At 47.1% G+C, this 12,986-nt stretch overlaps 1 protein-coding gene across 11 annotated transcripts in view; it reads left to right on the plus strand.

Moving 5' to 3' along the window:
* Positions 1 to 356: 356 nt before the first annotated feature.
* GBF1 (golgi brefeldin A resistant guanine nucleotide exchange factor 1) overlaps positions 357 to 12,986 on the plus strand; it is a 325,666-nt gene continuing 313,036 nt past the window's right edge. For 10 of the 11 annotated variants that reach the window (XM_075348884.1, XM_075348888.1, XM_075348889.1 and 7 more), the window contains exon 1: positions 357 to 602. The gene's annotated coding sequence lies outside the window, so the exon portion shown is untranslated. Of the gene's footprint in view, positions 603 to 650; positions 669 to 12,986 lie in introns of those variants that run through there. The other variant, XM_075348881.1, reaches the window with a different exon arrangement.

Consider the following 12,986-nt stretch of genomic DNA (forward strand, 5'->3'; position numbering starts at 1 on the left):
GGAAAACTATGTTTCTATTTTCAGGTTTCCCTGTGTTACAGGCGCTCACAGTAATTGCGGGTCTACCAACCCCACTGACTGAATCATACATGCTATCTACACTATACGGGTTACGTCATGGTCTGACCTCTGACACCGCTGCGTATGCCAATCACTGATTCGCCAATGACTGATTGGAAGTTCGCAACGAAAGCCACGCCCTCCAGACGCTGCCCATCTACTGCCAGCGTCTCCGCTGCACACACACTTGTTCCGCCCTTCTAGCGCATCCGTCAGTTGATTGGGTAAAACCTCTGCTTGTCATGTGTAAGTCTCCACTGATTGGTGGAAGGCTGTGTTTCCAGGTGTCGCGGTAGGCTGCGTTACCACGTCAGTGAAGTTTACAGGGAAGACTGTAGCCGGCTTCTCGCCGGGCCTGTGCTGTGGACGGGCCCCTGGTCGCCCTATTGCATGTGTTTGTGGCCAGCACTCGGTGCCATTATTTGCCTCGGGAGCTTATAGTGATGACTGATGTATGCTGGCCACTCTAGCTAAATGTGAAGCCAACGTCACCGCCGCTGCCTGGGCCGCCATTTTGGATCCAGGGTCAATCCCACTGACAGGTAATATTAGGAGACTGCGCGCAGACGTCAGGAGGCAGCCTGCAGTGTAGGACCGTCTGTGGTGACGTAAGCAGGGAAGGGATATACATGTACAGTACTGTCTGTACCTGCTCAGGGGTCCCCAGCATCTGCCCTGACTCACGGCTGGCACTTCCAGTGGCTCCTTGCTCCTGTTGAGTTTCAGCCCTGAGCCTCTTTACCTTTACCTGGTCTCTTAAAGGAATTTTCAATTTTTAAAAGTAGTATTTGTGTGGTCCCCAAAACAGAGGTGGAGGCATGTGACCCCCACAGGAGCAGCAGGAGGTCTTCATATCCTGTAATGTGGAGGTGGTCGATGAAAATTTCCCCATACTCGTGGCCCTGGACACGTTGGGCCTCATTCAGACGGCAGTTTTTATTGTACGAGTTCTCACCCCGTTTTTCAGAGATTGTCGCAGATCAATGAAAGTATGTGGAAAAATCCGACGTCACCCGGATCATTTGTGTACGGGCTGTGTGATAGAGGAAAATGTAGAAATCTCCGTCAGTTTTTCATATTTTTTTTCTCTTATATACGAGAAAAACAAATGATACTTTGACCTTGTTTTGCATATGATAACAATCAGTGATGTCTAAGGCTAAGTTCACACGTCCGGTTTTTGCAGTGCGGCTCAATCCGGCTCAAAAACCTATGCAACGGATGCAGCAAAAAAAACGATCCGTTGCATAAGTTTTTCCATACGGCCCGTCCGTTTTTTCACGGATGCGGCTTGATACTGAGCATGCGCAGTGCAAAAAACCACATCCAGCGTCCATAGGCTTGCATTGTAAATCGCGCCGGATGTGGCGGGATGCGGTTTTTTTCGCCGCACCAAAAAAAGTGCCAGGCAACATTCCATGCGGCCGCCGCATGGGCTAAATATGCCGCATCTGGCAAAAACGGGACGCAGCGCAAGGCCATGCGGCACAATACAGCGCTAATGCAAGTCTATGCGGAAAAAACGCAACCGGCGGCAAAAAAAACCTGTAGCATTTTTTCTGCAGTGCGCCGTATTGTGCCGTACGGCAAAAACCGGATGTGTGAAAGCAGCCTTAAACACGACTTCTCCAGCGATGACGGTGCTGGGGGATCTGTTACCCGGTCTGTATTGTGGCCCCGGCCTCTGCTCCTATTGGCCCCTGATCAGACGTATTATTATAGGAGGGACAGCAGTGCCATCCAGACACACACATTACCCCCAATAGTGCTGTATGTTGTGTGCCTATAGATATCACCTGCGCTGTATACTAGCACTATATCACACTTACAGGGAACTTGTGATGATGATTGTGCGTGTTACAGTAAAGATATGGCTGTAAGGTACTGTTATACAGAATCAATAGATCCCTTAAGTGAGGAAATCAGCAGACGTTTGGGTGTCCTAAGCTTCTGGTGATTTTGGGCTACACTGTGGGTTGGGTTTTCATCTGTGCGCGGGCTCCACCACTGCCTCCGGTGTCTATATTTTCTCCTGCTTTATAGATCGCATTGATGCCATCCCTGCCACGGACTATACTTGCGCAGATTGATCTCCCAGCAGTCTTCAAGAACGGGCACCAGTGGCTGCGCATGCGCAGATTGAGATCTCGGTTTGGTGACGAGCTGAGATGTCATTCTGTGCATGCACTATGTCACTGAAGCCTACTATGAGATCAGTCTGCACCAGCGCTGACCACAGCTGGGATGGCGCTAGCGCAAATATTATCCAGCCGCACAGGAGACTAATTGCACAAGTGGATCCCCAGTGGCTTCTTCCCACTCACTGCCCTTAAGTGACAGGTCTCTTGCTGCGTGCATGTATAGAGCCACCCTTTGCATAGTAAAAGCTTGTTATAGGCAAACCATGCCCAAGAAGAGCATCACGCCCAACAATTAAGCCGCAAGTATGCCACTGTGATTCTATTATCCCTATTTCTATTACAAGGCTCACACACTGCATCTTTTACTGTGTTTTTTGGTGCATTTTTAAGGTCACAGAGATGCACCTAAGGCTACATGCGCACGCTGCTTTTTTTCCTGCTTTTTTGCTGCTTTTTTGGCTGCAGTTTTGTTGTCAGAACTTTCTGACATTTGACTTCCCAGCAAAGTCTATGAGAAGTCAGATTTGTCATGCGCACGTTGCAGTTTATTTGTCAGTGTTTTATTTGTCAAAGGTTTGTGACAAATAAAATGCAGCATGTTCATTCTTCCTGCGTTTTTGTCAACATTTGTCACAAAAACGCAGCAAAAACGCAGGGTGTGAAAAACGCACCAAAAATTACATGCGTTTTTTGTGACATTTCCAGGCTCTCTGACAAGGTGCAGTTTTGGCTGCAGTTTGTGAACACAAAAAGATGCAGCGTGCGCATGTAGCCTAAGGCTATGTGCGCACAGTGCGTTTTTTGCGGCGTTTTTGCGCGTTTTTCGGGTGCGTTTTTGGCCTCAAAACTGCAGGACTTTGCTTCCCCAGCAAAGTCTATGAGTTTTCATTTTTGCTGTCCGCACAGATCTGTTTTTTTTACCTGCGTTTTTGACTTTAAAAAAAAAATGGACATGTCAGTTCTTTCCTGCGTTTTTCTGCGTTTTCCGCCCATGCAATGCATTTGAAAAACGCAGCAAAACGCAGAGATCAACAACGTAGCAAAACGCAGCCAAAACCGCACCAAAGCGCGGTAAAAACGCATGCGTTTTTTCGACGCAGGTGCGTTTTTGTGCGTTTTTAGCGGCCAAAAACGCAGCGTAAAAAAGACGCAGTGTGCGAACCTAGCCTATGGCTGCTTTAACACATCCGGTTTTTGCTGAGCGGCACAATACAGCGCTTTGCAGAAAAAATGCAACCTTTTTTTTTTTTCTGCATAGACTTGCATTAGCGCCGTATTGTGCCGCATGGCCTTGCGTTGCGTCCGCTTTTTTGCCGTTTTTTGCATATTTAGCCCATGCGGCGGCCAGATGGAACGTTGCCTGGCATGTCTTTTTGTACGGCGAAAAAAAACCGCATCGCGCCGGATCTGGCGCGATGTGGCGCGGTTTACAATGCAAGCCTATGGACGCCAGATGCGTTTTTTTGCACTGCGCATGCTCAGTATCAAGCCGCATCCGTCAAAAAATGGAAGGGCCGCATCGAAAAACTTATGCAACGGATCCGGTTTTATCGCCGCATCCGTTGCATAGGTTTTTGAGCCGGATTGAGCCGCACTGCAAAATCCGGAGGTGTGAAAGCAGCCTTAGGGTATGTGCGCACTAGGCGTTTTTTTCACGCTGCGTTTTTATGTGCGTTTTTGTCTCAAAAAACGCACCCGCGGCTAAAAAACGCGGCAAAAATGCATGCGTTTTTGCCGCGATTTGGTGCGTTTTGCTGCGTTTTTGCTCACTGCGTTTTTAACCCCTTAACGACCCATGACGTACTAGATACGTCATGGATCGTTTCCCGGTAAGCCCCGCCCCCTGCCGCCGGCGGGCGGCGGCGAGACGCGCACATATCAGCTGTTATCAACAGCTGATGTGTGCCTGCTAGCCGCGGGTGGAATCGCTTCCACCCGCGGCCATTAACCCCTTACATTTCGCTGCCAAAGTCTTGGCAGCGATATGTATATGGGCGCCGCCATGACAGTGACTTACCCCGCCCCCGCCGGAAGTCACGTGACATGATCACGTGACTTTCGGCGGTTGCCATGGTAGCACAGGGTCATGTGATGACGCCTGTGGCTAACATGAGTCACTTCCTCTCAATGCCGGAATACAGCCGGCATTGAAAGTGAAGCAGCAAATCTGCAGTTCTCAGCTCTGTAGCTGAGATCTGCAGATTGTGCAAAGCGATTGGATTGCTGATCGCAATAGCCCCCTAGGGGGACTAGTAAAATAAAAAAAAAAGTAAAAAAAAAAGTTTTAAAAAATTAAAAAAAATAAAAAAACCTAAAAGTTCAAATCACCCCCCTTTCACCCCATTGAAAATTAAAGGGTTAAAAAAATAAAAAATACACACATATTTGGTATCGCCGCGTTCAGAAATGCCCGATCTATCAAAATATAAAATCAATGAATCTGATCAGTAAACGGCGTAGCGGCAAAAAAATTCCAAACGCCAAAATTACGTTTTTTGGTCGCCGCAAATTTCGCGCAAAATGCAATAACAGGCGATCAAAACGTAGCATCTGCGCAAAAATGGTACCGTTAAGAACGTCAGGTCAAGACGCAAAAAATAAGCCATCACTGAGCCTCAGATCCTGAAAAATGAGAACGCTACGGGTTTTGGAAAATGGCGCAAAACGTGCGCCACGTTTTTCGGACAAGCTTGTGAATTTTTTTTAACCCCTTAGATACAAGTAAACATATACATGTTTGGTGTCTATAAACTCGCACCGACCTGAGGCATCATACCCACACATCAGTTTTACCATATACTGAACACGGTGAATAAAATATCCCAAAAACTATTGTACAATCCCACTTTTTTTCCAATTTTTCCGCACTTGGAATTTTTTTGCCGTTTTCCAGTACACTATATGGTAAAACTTATGGTTTCATTTAAAAGTACAACTCGTCCCGCAAAAAACAAGCCCTCATATGGCAAGATTGATGGAAAAATAAAAAAGTTACGCCTCTCGGAAGAAGGGGAGCAAAAAACAAAAACGCAAAAACGGAAAGTGCCCGGGGGCTGAAGGGGTTAATCAGTGCACAATGCCATTAAAGATTGTTGATGGAAAAAAAAAAAAACAGGTCTGATGTCATTTCCTTCTTCAAAATGTTCATTGTATGCAGGAGAGCAGACAGCTGCAGAACTAGTGTATGCAGGAGAGCAGACAGCAGCTGGAGAACTACAAGGCTCAGCATCCTCCATTCACTAGTGTATGCAGGAGAGCAGACAGCAGCTGCAGAACTACAAGGCTCAGCATCCTCCATTCACTAGTGTATGCAGGAGAGCAGACAGCAGCTGCAGAACTACAAGGCTCAGCATCCTCCATTCACTAGTGTATGCAGGAGAGCAGACAGCAGCTGCAGAACTACAAGGCTCAGCATCCTCCATTCACTAGTGTATGCAGGAGAGCAGACAGCAGCTGCAGAACTACAAGGCTCAGCATCCTCCATTCACTAGTGTATGCAGGAGAGCAGACAGCAGCTGCAGAACTACAAGGCTCAGCATCCTCCATTCACTAGTGTATGCAGGAGAGCAGACAGCAGCTGCAGAACTACAAGGCTCAGCATCCTCCATTCACTAGTGTATGCAGGAGAGCAGACAGCAGCTGCAGAACTAGTGTATGCAGGAGAGCAGACAGCAGCTGCAGAACTAAAAGGCTCAGCATCCTCCATCCAGGACTGTATGCAGTTTTTTGCCCAAAAAGAAAAAAAAATGACATGGGCTTCGCCATATTTTTGTATGCTAGCCGGGTACAGCAGGCAGGTACGGGCTGCCCCCAACCCCCAGCTGCCTATTTGTACCCGGCTGGGAACCAAAAATATAGAGAAGCCCTTTTTTTTTAATTATTTCATGAATTTCATGAAATAATTAAAAAAAAAAAAAATGACGTGGGCTTCGCCTAATTTTTGAGTCCAGCCGGGTACAACTAGGCAGCTGGGGATTGGAATCCACAGTGCAGGGTGCCCAAGATTTCTGGGCACCCCCACTGCGAATTGCAGTCCGCAGCCACCCCAGAAAATGGCGCTTTCATAGAAGCGCCATCTTCTGGCGCTGTATCCAACTCTTCCAGCTGCCCTGAAGCCGGGTGGCTAGCTAGGTAATAATGGAGTTAGGGCTAGATGTATATTATCAGCTAGCCCTAAGCCCGAAATTCATGGTGTCACGCCAATATTAGACATGGCCACCATGAATTTCTAGTAATGATAAAAAAAAAAAAAAAAAACAACAACACACAGAAAAATATTTTTATTAGAAATAAAACACAACACAATTAGTGACTCCATCTTTATTGAAATAAAGAACCCCCCTCCGCAGTAATCCTGGGTCAGGGTCCCGCGACGTCCAATCCGGATCCAATATCATCTGATCGGTTTGCTGGAAGGCAAAGCGATCAGATGATGTGTCAGGATCAAGTGCCTGAATCACATGACACATCAGCTGCTTGTATAAAAGCCGATTATACAATCAGCTGAAGCATCAGTGCAAAAAAAAAAAAATACTCACTTATGTGCTGTGCTGATTACCGGCAGCTCCTGGAGCGATCGATTGGACAGGAGTCTGATCCCGTCCGATCGCTGCAGGAGCTGCCGGTAATCAGCTGATGAAGTCCCCTGACGGCAGGATCAGCTGATAGCCGGCCGGGCGCGAAAAAGCCGGCGAGACTACGATCAGCTGATGCGTCAGGTGACTGCATCAGGTGATCCACCGTCAGGTCCTGCAAGCAAGGTCCTGCCCCGGGGAGACTGCACACAGCCAGAGCGGCGGTACCGAGACAGGGGCTGGGAGCGGGCATGGCACCGGGACCCTGCAGACAGGTGAGTATATATGACATTTTTTTTTTCTACTGTTCACTTTTGTTTTCGCAGCTGCCTCCACCTCCCGCCCAGACATGGCGCCGCACGGAACTGACATGCACAGGACGGGAGGTGGACGCAGCGGTGACGGTACCGGGAGGATTCATGCTTCTGTGTTTACCAACAGAAGGAATCCTCTTCCTGTACACGTTACTGTAGTACCCACCCCTTGCGTTTATAGCTGCGTTTTTAGTCATAGAAACGCGGCTATATGCGTTTTTCATTGCGTTTTTAACATCTCATTGAATTCAATGAGTGAAAAACGCAGTGGAAAACGCAGAAATAATTGACATGCTGCGTTTTTGTGGTCACCACAAAAACGCAGCTAAAAAAAACCGCTGTGTGCGGATAGCACTTATGAAAACCCATTGACATTGCTGGGGAAGCAATGTCACTGCATTTTCAGCACAAAAACGCGGTAAAAAACGCCGCTAAAAACGCGGCAAAAACGCCTAGTGCGCACATACCCTTAATGCATGTATTTCCTTCCTCCAGCAAAGTCTGAGATTTTTTTGCTGTCCACACTGGGCATATTTTTGTGGCTGCATCTTGGCTGCGTTTTTGAAGATGTAGCATGTCAATTCTTTGTGTTTTTTGAAGAGGTAAATAGGAAGAAAACTTCAGCTCACCTGCTGCCCAGACTGCTCAGCCTAGCGGGTGCCCAGGATCCTTCGGTTTATCCCAACCGGTAACAGGCAACGTGGAGTGAAAAGAAAAGGATGATCCGGCACAAAATCTCCTTTGGTAAAAACATCCAAAATTTATTGAAACATCATTAAAAATAGCGTGAAGACCAAGTATCCACTCAGATGGAAAGCATGGAGGTCCTGATAACTTTACACGTTTCGGACAGTTATAAAAGCAAAAAAAGTAAAAAAAAAAAAAAATTATGATTAAGGACTTTTTTTTGCTTTTATAACTGTCCGAAACGCGTATTTTGTGCCGGATCATCCTTTTCTTTTCACTCCACGTTGTTTGTGTTTTTTGAGCCCTTCCAGTCAATAGATTTGGCTTAAAAAAAAAAAAAAAAAAAAATGCATTGGGCATTTTTTGGGGCCACAAACACTGCATCTTTGTAGTTAGAAAAGATGCAGTGTGTGAACGTGGCCTAAGAACTCCATAACTACATGAACTTAAAAGTTCTTGTTTATGAAGTCCAGCCGCTCACGCCCATTATCTCCGCTCACGCCACCGCACTTCTGGTCCCTGATATTACCAGTATGCCTACAGGATTAGGACTGGAATAGCCGGGGATCAGGGAGGTGAGTATTGCTGCTTCTATTTGTTTATTTTCTTAAGCTTTTTTGAGCTGTTTGTAAAACAGTTTTATCTTTGGACAGCCACCTAAAAGCCTCAGCCTGGTCGTGTTCCCAAATGGGTTGTTCCATATACAATAATTATCTGTTTATCACAAAATAATGCTGAAAAATATTATCAGTTGGAACCCAACCAATGGGATTAACACAAATTTGGAAAATGGAAGACCTGAAGTCCTCTGTGTAAATGTATGACCACTAAAGTTTGTGCAAAGCGATTCACAGGACCTGCTCCATCGGCCTACTGATGAATCTGTGACCGCAGGACGGGACCCTTCCGAATGATCTCTTACATTCCGGCATCTACAGCTCCTTTTGATAAGCTGGCCTGGTGTGATGTTCTGGCTTGATGCAAATGTGATGCTGCGCCAGGCCGGCTAATCAAAATATGAACGGCGAATGCTGGCAGAAAAGAGGCCACAGATTACTGAACTAGTTTATAAACCAGGTCATGTGACTCGATTTGCACCAACTAGTGACCACCGCTTCATTAAAGGGAATCTGTCACCAGGTTTTTGCCACCTAATCTTGAGAGCAGCATGAAGGAAAAGAGACCCTGATTCCAGTGATGTCTCACTTACTGGACTGCTTAGTGTAGCTCTTATAAAAGTACTGTTTAATCAGCAGGAGACCATCATCATTAGAGGACAACTTGGCATGCTGCCAGGTAGTCCAGCATATTCATTGGCTCTATATAACTGCTAGATCTGCAGCAGAGAAAACATTGATTTTATCAAAATGACAGCAAACAGCTCAGTAAGTGACACATCGCCGGGAATCAGGGTCTATGTCTCTACATTATGCTGCTCTCAGATGGGGGAGCAAAAACCTGGTGATAGATTCCCTTTAACTATAGTGCTTTTATAATGGCTCTGTCTGTCCCATAGTAAGAAATGGAGCGGTGCTCACTGGTGCTTTACACACAGGTCTTTGGATGCCCATTCTTGGGATAAGTGGGGCTCCAGCAGCTAAACACCCAGCAATTATACATAGATGGGCAAATACATTTGCAGGCCCTGGTATTGCAGTCACCTTATTTTCCGTGGTTGCTAGATGGAAGTCTTGTGACCGGCTCACGTTTTGATTAGCCGGTGCAGTGCGACGTTGTGCATGTATCATGTGGCAGCGATGACATCGCACCAGGTCTGCTAATCAGAAGAGGAGAAGGGGATGCGGGCATAGGAGGCAGTGTGCAGGGCTCCCATCCTGTGACCGGTGCCCCCAGAAATGACTCCCTCAGCTCTATACATTATTCATGCATCCTGTGGAAAAGTGATACATTTTATTTATGGAACAACCTCTTTAACTGCTTAAGGCTATGTGCACACATAAAGCAATTTGGTATAGAAATTTCTGCATCATGTCATCATCTCTTGGCAGGAAAAACACAGCACCAAAAGTACCTGTTTTCAGTGTGTTTTTACATGCGTTTTTGGTGCAGATTTTTCCCGCTCATTAGGCTGCGTGCCCACGATCAGTATTTACAGCGTTTTGGATGCCACATGCTTCAGCTGCGGTCAAAACGCTGCGTTGTGCAGTACAAGCACAGTGGATGGATTTCTAGAAATCCTGTGCCCACTGTGCTTCTTTTTTCTGCAGCAAACACTGCGGTGCATATTTCCAGACCGCAGCATGTCAATTGTTTTCTGCGGAATTGCCTCCGTCCTCCGTAGGGAGAAAACAAGCGAGAGACTGCAGCGTACTGAACCCTGATCGTGGGTATAAGCGGCTGCGTTCTCCTATGGAGGAGACGTGCGGCCTCGCAGGTCAAGAAACGCAGCGTTCTGAATGCAGCGAGTCCTGATCGCGGGCACATACCCTTAGTGTGAGTGAAATTTGCAGCAAAAACGCTGAAAGAATTGACATGCTGTAGATTTACATCTGCACTCAATCTGCAAGGAGAAAAAAAGCAACATGTGCTCTGATACTGCAGGATTCTCACTCACTTTGCTGGCATCAGAATATTGTGACAAATCTGTGCAGAAAAAAAGTGATTAATCTGCAACATGTGCACAGGCCTTAAAGGGGTTTTCCGGGCACACACAACGCTATGTGAAATGAAGAAACTTCATAATTTACCTGCTGTTTAATATTCTGCTCTGTTGATGAGCTGTCATGTGTGATAGCACATTACTACCTGCTACAGAACATTCAAAGCACAGAGTACAAAGAATTCCTGTCTGTGCTTTGATTAAAGCATATCTGATCAGTTAGCGTCCGGCTACCAGTCATCGGGGCGGCGCAGGTTCAGTCGCCACTCTGTGTATGGAGAACGGCAACTGTAACTGCTCCCCCGCACTGATGGACAGCTGGGTCTAATGCTGAGCGTCTGTCAGTCATTGTCGGGGGCGTGGCTACAAGCCGCCATTCTCAATACAAGACAATGACTGAACCTGTGCCCCCCCCCCCCCATTGTCTGTAACCCAAATGCCGCCAGAGGGAATTAAGTAAATTTTCTCCCGGCAGCAGGGTTCAGTGTGTAGGCGCTGGGCAGGTTCACAACTCTAATAAAGGGAATCGGTCACCAGATTTTTTTCATGTATAAACCAAACTACCACCTTTACAGAGCCTGTGCTGCATTCCATAAGGGTGCATATTATCCGCTGACTCCCCCTGTATGGATCTCTGATACCTTTTTGAAAATCTCCCTCCCTGTATGTAAATCCGGAACGGTCCAGTCCCCTGGGCGTGCTTGCTGAGGTATCTGTCCCTCCTCTCCGCGCTGATAGCCATTATCTTGTTATGATTGCCATGGATAACGCCTCCTGCTATATTTCACCTGAAGACGTGGATGACGTCTTCTGCGTTATCCACATACCCAGGCAAAATCTCACTTCTGCACAGAGACCCCCACTGTTTTGCACATGCGCACTTTAATATTAGACTCTCCCCACAGAAGGGCAGACCAAAGTATACCTGCTCGAGCCGGCAATGGTTCTGCACAGGCGCGAGATTTCACCTAGCTATGTGAATGACACAGGAGGCTTCAGTCATGTCAATCATAACCAGAACAGCGATCAGTGGAGGGACAGACGCCGCAGCACACCCATCAGGCCGGACCATCCAGATTTACATACAACACAGGAGCTTTTCAAAAGGAATTTGGGGGAGTCAGGGGATAACATGCACCTTTATGGAATACAGCAACAGGCGCTGCTGAAGGTGGTAGTTTTGGCTTAGACATGAAAATTCTGGTGACAGGTTCCCTTTAACCTGGAGATAACCCCATATCTGCAGGTTAATAGCCCTTTTACACATGACAGGTTCCTTTTAAGGCTTTGTGTGCACTGGAAAATGGAATTTTCTCAAGAAAATTCCGCAAGCACTGAAAGATTACCGCACCCGCGGTAAAAAACCGCGGCAAACCGCACACGAAAACCTCATGTGGTTTGCTAAGGTCTTACCGCGGTATTGTTCGCGGTATTGCCGCAGTTTTGCTGCGTGCGGGTTGGTACATGTGCTTTAATGCATTCAATGCAATAAAGCACATTGAAAAGAAAAAAAAAAAAATTTCGTTAGATAGCAAATAGAGGGATAGATAGTCCCTGTGAGCACACGCTGCATTTCTCACAGTCGGTAGCGTGTTCACATTACCGGCCGTGGGAAATGCCCTGTGGTCACCTCTGCTGTCTCGCTGCGAGGCTGCATTCATTCATTGCTGTGTGTCAGTCGCGGCTGGATGCAAGCATCGCAGGACGTGGAATACGTCGGAGCTTTGTTTCGGGGAGGGGGGGGTTAATAAACGGGTGAACCAGGAGCTTTTTTGTGTTTTATTTAAAATAAAGGATTTTTTGGTGTGTGTTTATTCACTTTACTTACGGGTTGATCATGTCAGCTGTCTCATAGACGCTGCCATGATCAAGCCTGGACTTAGTGGCGGCGATCCGCCGCCATTAACTCCTTATTACCTGGATCACCACCGCATCACGGCATCTAGAAAAGCTGGGGACACTCCGGTACTGCCGCATAATGCATGTGACAGTCCCGGGGCAGCTGCAGCTGATATTCTCGGCTGCAGGAGGGGGGGAGGGAGGCAGGGGACATTAACCCTGCCCCTCGCCCTCCCCAGCCTGAGAATACCGGGCCGCCGCTGTGTGTTTACCTCGGCTGGACGGTAAAAATACAGCGGAGCCCACGTGTTTGTTTTTTTTTTTTTTTCTTCTATATTTCCGTTTGCTTTCTATGTGTATTTTATGTCTGTGTCTGTGATGTCTGTGTGTGAGTGTGATCTGTGTGTATTCTATGTCTGTGATGTGTGTGGTTACTCTCTGCTCCGCTTCCTTTTCCTGTCATAATGTACATCGCTGCCTGCGGTTTGCAGGGAAGTGATGTCATTACCGCAGGTAAACCGCGAAATACCGGAGGGGATAACGCAGGAAAACGCAATGAACCGCACAGTATTTGCTGCCTGCGTTATTCCCTGCGGGATTTCACGATTACATGGCAGTCAATGGAGTGAAATCCCGCAGCGACGTGCAGAAAAGAAGTGACATGCAATTGTTTTTGCTGCGGGAATCCCGCAGCAAAACATGCAACTGTCAAAATCCGCCTAGTGCGCACAGGATTTTTTTTTTCCCATAG

Source organism: Anomaloglossus baeobatrachus, chromosome 5 (genome assembly GCF_048569485.1).
Source record: "Anomaloglossus baeobatrachus isolate aAnoBae1 chromosome 5, aAnoBae1.hap1, whole genome shotgun sequence".
NCBI lineage: Eukaryota > Metazoa > Chordata > Amphibia > Anura > Aromobatidae > Anomaloglossus > Anomaloglossus baeobatrachus.